This window comes from Ictidomys tridecemlineatus, chromosome 7 (assembly GCF_052094955.1).
Source record: "Ictidomys tridecemlineatus isolate mIctTri1 chromosome 7, mIctTri1.hap1, whole genome shotgun sequence".
NCBI lineage: Eukaryota > Metazoa > Chordata > Mammalia > Rodentia > Sciuridae > Ictidomys > Ictidomys tridecemlineatus.
Window position 1 is genome coordinate 108,312,052 of NC_135483.1, and position 6,241 is coordinate 108,318,292.

General features: G+C 39.2%; 1 protein-coding gene across 5 annotated transcripts in view; it reads right to left on the reverse strand.

Moving 5' to 3' along the window:
- Positions 1-5,716, reverse strand: part of Zranb3 (zinc finger RANBP2-type containing 3) — a 281,585-nt gene extending 275,869 nt beyond the window's left edge. For 4 of the 5 annotated variants that reach the window (XR_013424061.1, XR_013424060.1, XM_078017307.1 and 1 more), the window contains exon 1: positions 5,613-5,685. The gene's annotated coding sequence lies outside the window, so the exon portion shown is untranslated. Of the gene's footprint in view, positions 1-5,612 lie in introns of all 5 variants that reach the window. The other variant, XM_078017309.1, reaches the window with a different exon arrangement.
- Between the last annotated feature and the right edge of the window lie 525 nt (positions 5,717-6,241).

Below are 6,241 nucleotides of genomic sequence, written 5' to 3' on the forward strand. Positions count from 1 at the left end.
TTTTTAAGTTCTTTGGGTATAGCCCAAGGAGAAGGATAACTGGGTCAAATGGTGGTTCCATTCCCTTTTCCAAGGATTCTCCATATTGCTTTCCACATTGGCTGCACCAATTTGCAGTCCCACCAGCAATGTATGAGTGTGCCTTTTTCCCCACATCCTCACCAACACTTATTGTTGTTTGTATTCTTAATAGCTGCCATTCTGACTGGAGTGAGATGAGTTTTGATTTGCATTTCTCTAATTGCTAGAGATGTTGAACACTTTTTCATATATTTGTTGATTGATTGCATATCATCTTCTGAGAAGCGTCTGTTCAGTTCCTTGGTCCATTTATTGATTGGGTTATTTTGTTTGTTTGTTTTCGTTTTTTTGGTGTTTAACTTTTTGAGTTCTTTATATATCCTAGAGATTAGTGCTCTGATGTGCAAGTGGTAAAAATTTGCTCCCAAGCTGTAGGCTCTCTATTTACCTCATTGATTGTTTCTTAGAAGCTTTTTAGTTTGAATCCATCCCATTTATTAATTCTTGGTTTTAATTCTTGCGCTATAGAAGTTTGTTAAGGAAGCAGGGGCCTAATTCTATATAATGGAGATTTGGTCCTACTTTTTCTTCTATTAGATGCAGGGCCTCTGGTTTAATTCCTAGGTCCTTGATCCACTTTGTGTTGTGTTTTGTGCATGGTGAAGAGATAGGAGTTTAATTTCATTTTGTTGCATATGGATTTCCAGTTTTCCCCCTAACCCTAACCATGACATGTTTGTTACTATTGCTCTGTAGTATAGTTTAAGGTCTGGTATAGTGATGCCACCTGTTTTACTCTTCTCGCTGAGGATTGCTTTAGCTATTCTGGGTCTCTTATTTTTCCAGATGAATTTCATGGCTGCTTTTTCTATTTCTATGAGGAATGTCATTGGATTTTGATTGGAATTGCATGAAGTCTGCATAATGCTTTTGGATCTGCCTATCTAAGAACAAGGGAGATCATTCCATCTTCTAAGGTCTTCTTTAATCTCTTTAATTTAGCATTTTGTAGCTTTCATTTCACCTCTTTTGTTAGGTTGATTCCCAAGTTTTTGTTTTGAGGCTATTGTAAATGGGGTAGTTTTCCTCCTTTCCCTTTCACTTTTTACAATCAGACTAAAGAGAGTAAAAGATAAAAAATGGGTTTTCTCAAACATAGTCATAATGAAATGGCACATTCATTCTCGAGAACAATTTTGGAATTACCGGGTACTCATGGCTAAATAATTCTACTTCTGAAAAATAAAATTCAAGAGATAATCAGACAGGTATACAAAAAAGAAATGCTTATGAGTCTTGCTTATAAAGTCTAATATACAATTCAAAGATCCTACTTCTCAGTTTACATCCAAAATAATTGAAAACAGAATCTAGAAAATATATTTGGATGATTCACAAAAGCCAAAAGGTAGAAGCAACCCAAATGTACTCACCAGATGAATGTATAAAGAAAATGTGGCATATACATACAATGAATTCATCTCTAAAAGTAAATCCTATCATAAGCCAGACCATGAATAAACCTTGAGTATATTATGCTAAGTAAAAAAAAAAAACTAGTCACAAAAAATCAAACACTGCATGATTCCACTTTCATAAGATAAGTCAAAGTCAACAGCAGAAAGATGGTTACCAGGAAAAAAAAAAAAGGAGAATAAATGGGAAGTTGTTTAGTGGGTACAGAATTTCAGTTTTGAAAGATGAAAAAATCCAGACATCTGTTACATACAATTCCTTACCACTGAAAGGGTGTAGTGGTGCATGCCTGTAATCCAAGCAACTGAGAACACTGAAGCAGGAGGATTACAAATTTGAAACTAGAGTCAGACATTTAGTAAGGGCTAAGCAATTTGGCAAAACCTTATCTCAAAACAAAAAAATAAAAAGGACTCAGTACCTCAGTGGTAAAGTGCCCCTGGGTTCAATCCCCAGTAGTAAAAAAGAAAAAAATATACTACTATAACATACAAGGTGTATACAGTTAACACAACCATATTATCTGTACTTGTGAATAGTTAAGATGGTAAATTTTATGTTTTCACCACAATGAAAAAAATCATTGAACACAAGATAAATATTCATCAGCAGAGAATGGCTTGGTTACAGCTATACAGTGAAATATAAGTAGCTATCAAAAATGATATTCCCAGTAGCTCTGGAGGCCAAGGCAGGAGGATCATGAGTTCAAAGCCAGCTTCAGCAATGGCAAAGTGTTAAGGAATTCAGCGAGAGACCCTGTCTCTAAATAAAAATAGGGTTGAGGATGTATCAGGAGCTGTCCTGGATGCAGACACCTTTAAGTCCTGATGCACTGGGTTCTGACCAATTATTGCCATCTGGCAAGGCAATGCCAAGTTGCAGAAACTTGGTGTTATCCCAGCTTGGATAACAAGGCATGCCTCCAGGTGTAGGCATCATACCACTAGGGTTGAGTTACACTCACATATTCCTTTGTAATACTACCCCTTTGCCCTTTTGGGGATAGAATATTCCATGAAACAGCCTTCCCCAATAAAACTCAGGTTTGAAGTGTGCTCTTTCTCTTCCTTGCCTGACTTGCCCCGCTTGTGGGAGCTTCAGCTGAGGAGTGATCACTGAACCCAAAGAAAAGGTACTTTCTGTGTCTGTGTCTTTATTTATTCCCCAAATTCACTTAGAGTGACCCTGACTGGTTTAGCTGTGTGTTGCAACAGGGATGTGGTTCAGAGGTTGAATGCTCCTGAGTTAAATCTCTAGTACCAAAAAAAGAAAAAAAAGATCCAGTCGCGATGGCCCATGCCAGCAACCCCAGCAGCTCAGAGGCTGAGGCAGGAAGATCACAAGTTCAAAGCCAGCCTCAGCAAAAGTGAGGCCCTTTCTCTAAAATAGGAAATAAGACTAGGCATATGGCTCAGTGGTTGAGTGCCCCTAAGTTCAATCCCCAGCATCACCCCTCACAAAAAAAGTAAAGTAGTAAGATTCAATCAGATGTGCCTGTCCTCATAAGTAAAGAGCACAGTATTTGTAAATAGTGATGTCTCTGAATAATAGGATTGCAGAACACCTTTCTTTTGTATACTCTCCTATGTTTTTAAATACTTTGAGTATTATGTACATGGCAAAAGATGGCTTAAAAGAAGAAACCATTGCCACCAATGGTTCCAGAAACTTTGTATATAATTTTATATCTTTCTTTGTGTTTGGCACATATTGGGAAAGTAGTAAAATATTTGAGAGGTTGGATGAGCAGTTATTAAGAGTTCAAAAATCAGACAGATCTGGATATGAATCTCTGCTACAAATATTTTGATAAGGGATCTCAGGCCTTAAAGTCTTATTTACCTTCACTAAGCCCTAATTTCTTCAACAATAAAACAAAACAGGGCATTGGTATATAGGTAAGCTGTAGAACACATGTTTAGAATAAATGAGGTCCTAGGTTCAATCTCCTGCACCCAAAAATAAATAAATAAATATATATATTATATATATATACTTGTAGATTGTGGCAAGGACACAAGGATACTAAATACATATAACCCTATTTCTGCTCAAAAGAAACACTCAGTAAAATGATGGCCATCAATCCTGTTTATTGACTTGATTCACATTTTAAAGACTTATGAAAAACAAAACTAAGCTTCAATACAAGACTCTATTACTAAATTATCATTAGAAATTCTAACTGGGCGCTAGGGATGTAGTTCAGTGATAGAGCTCATGCTTAGCATATGGGAAGCCCAGGGTTCAATTCCCAGGACTCCTCACACCCCCCCATCACCATCAAAAAATATCCTAATTTCATTAAAAAGTAAAACTTTGGTAGATGTAAAAACTACATAGCTAAAACATTGGTCATATTCTTCTATCTAGGATTACCTAAGTAATTTATCATCTATTTGATAAAAACCACTCCTCAGAGCCTGGTGCAGTGGTGCTGACCTGTAATCCCAGCAGTTCCCAAGGCCTAAGCAGGAGGATTGCAAGTTCACAGCCAGCCTCAGCAATCTGGCCAGACCCTGTCCCAAAATAAAATATAAAAAAGGGTTGGGAAGGTCGCTCAGTGGTTAAGTGCGTCTGGGTTCAATCCCTGGTACCAGAAGACAAAACAAACAAAACACTTATTAGTACTGAACTTACGCTTATTGGTGCTTCAGCAAAAATAAAGAAAAAGAATATGCTTATTTTAATGTAAAGGTGGATTGGAAACAGAAGATGGAGGAAGGCTTGACAGAATTAAGGGAGAAAGAAAAAGCATGTGACATGACCATTAATTTTGTTCCCTCTTTCTCTATTTTTGGACAAGGAATTTATCTTTCAGGTATCAGCTCTACATCCAAAGTGTGGTATAGTGCCTAGGAGTGTAAATTCTCAGTAAATATTTTTAAACGAAGGTCTCAGTAAAAAAGAAGGGAGAAAAGTTTCAGACAGTGGCAATCAGTCTTGGGTTGGGAAGGCCTTTCCCAATTTTTGCTACATTCTCTAGACCCCCAAATGGACCATTAGCACAGTCAACCTGGCATGCTGAAGGGGCATAAACAAAGGCCTCATTTGGTAGGCTTATTATAGGCTGTTAGCTCCTAAGTATTTTTAATGACGCGTTTATTCACTAGAGTATTAAAGTTGGCACCTTCTCACTACTTGTCTGATGGATGTGTTACTAAAAGAAAGAAGAGTAATAGGACCTTCATGATCATCCATCTAGAGTCCATCTGACTTTCCATCTTCAAAGCTCCTTTTATAAGTGTGTTTGTAAAGGTGAAGCCAGATTTAAAGATAACTAGTTAGGTAAATTGGGTCGAATACTGAGTAAGATAAAGAAAATGGAGATCATTATTGAGAATACAGTCCAGGAAACCAGAACAATACCAGGGGGAAATTGAAATATTAATGTCCCCAAGGCCTGGACCCACACTAAAGAACTGTTAATGAAGTATCTCCCAGCACATGGGGAGGTGCTAATCAAACACCCTAGGCCCTTCCTGCCCAGATTATTCCTCCCTGCCCCCTCAGACCACCTAGCTTCCACCTTTTGGCCTTCCCATCTGCATTCTATCACTGCAGGATAGAGGGAAACAAAGGACAGAAATGTGGGAGAACTAAAAGAAGACCTAAGATATAAAAAAGGGAAGACCTCCCCCTTCCACAGATTCTGCCTGTCGGGTCCCCTTCTTCCTCTGTGAGCAAGTCTTTTCTGCTATCCTTTAACTTTCCACGCTACATTTGCCTTGGCATGCTTCTCAGGTGTTATACTTCAACGTTTGAGGAAGCAAGAGCTCCTCACTGGTATTCAGCGGTAACAAAAGTAGGAGTTGCCTCATAACTTCCTACTCCGTTCAAGGTGACAAAGTGAAACCGTGTTTCACGCATAGCGGTAAAGGCGAAAAGACGCATGCTATACAAATATGAAGGTGCAATCTAATAGTGAGCGGACAGTGAAACCAGAAAACTGGAATTCCGGAATTGAAGACTCTAGGTGATAAACTGCAGCAGAGGCTTGGGAATTACCCCCATCTAATTTCACCTACTCATTATTAAAATGCAGTTAACTCCGTTCAACCTCCCATCTACCACAGCAACTTGCCCGACACGCCACTCACAGAGGAACACACCTGGTATATTCGCTGCAGAACCTCCAACTCCCGCCACAGGTTTAGGCTGTGTCCGCCCCTAAGCGGAAGTGACATTAAAGGGAAGACCTGAAAGTAGGCGTGTTCAAATACCAACAATCTAAAATCTCTAGTGTTCTGAGAAAATTCTCCTGACCATTCTTGTGTGCATTCTCTCCTTACTTAAAGTGGTGAAAAATACTTCCAAATCCTTCAAAACTTGGTCCCTCTTTATTAGCCAAGAACACAGGTACCTCCCAGGAACTACAATTCCCGTCAAGCCCCGCGGGAAGCAAAGAGAGGACAGGGCCTTGGTGGGAGCAAAGCGCCTTGGGAACTATAGTCCACTCAGGCCAAGCAGTCACCCCGCCCTCCACCACTGAGGCTGCAGAAACCAGGTGTTCTGCTTAGAACCCGTTACCGCTAAGGGGAGGAGCAAACTCCTAAGCAGCATGCCTCACTTTTCCACACTAGAAGGATGAAATTTTTCCTTTGTACCTATAAATCACTATAAATTCTCCCTGAAAAAAAAGTATAATTGTTTTATTTTTAATATTTCCAGTTGGTAAAACTCCCGGAACTCCCCCACCTCAGGGTCCTAACTCGTGGGAAAAGGTGGCTCTTTTACAAGT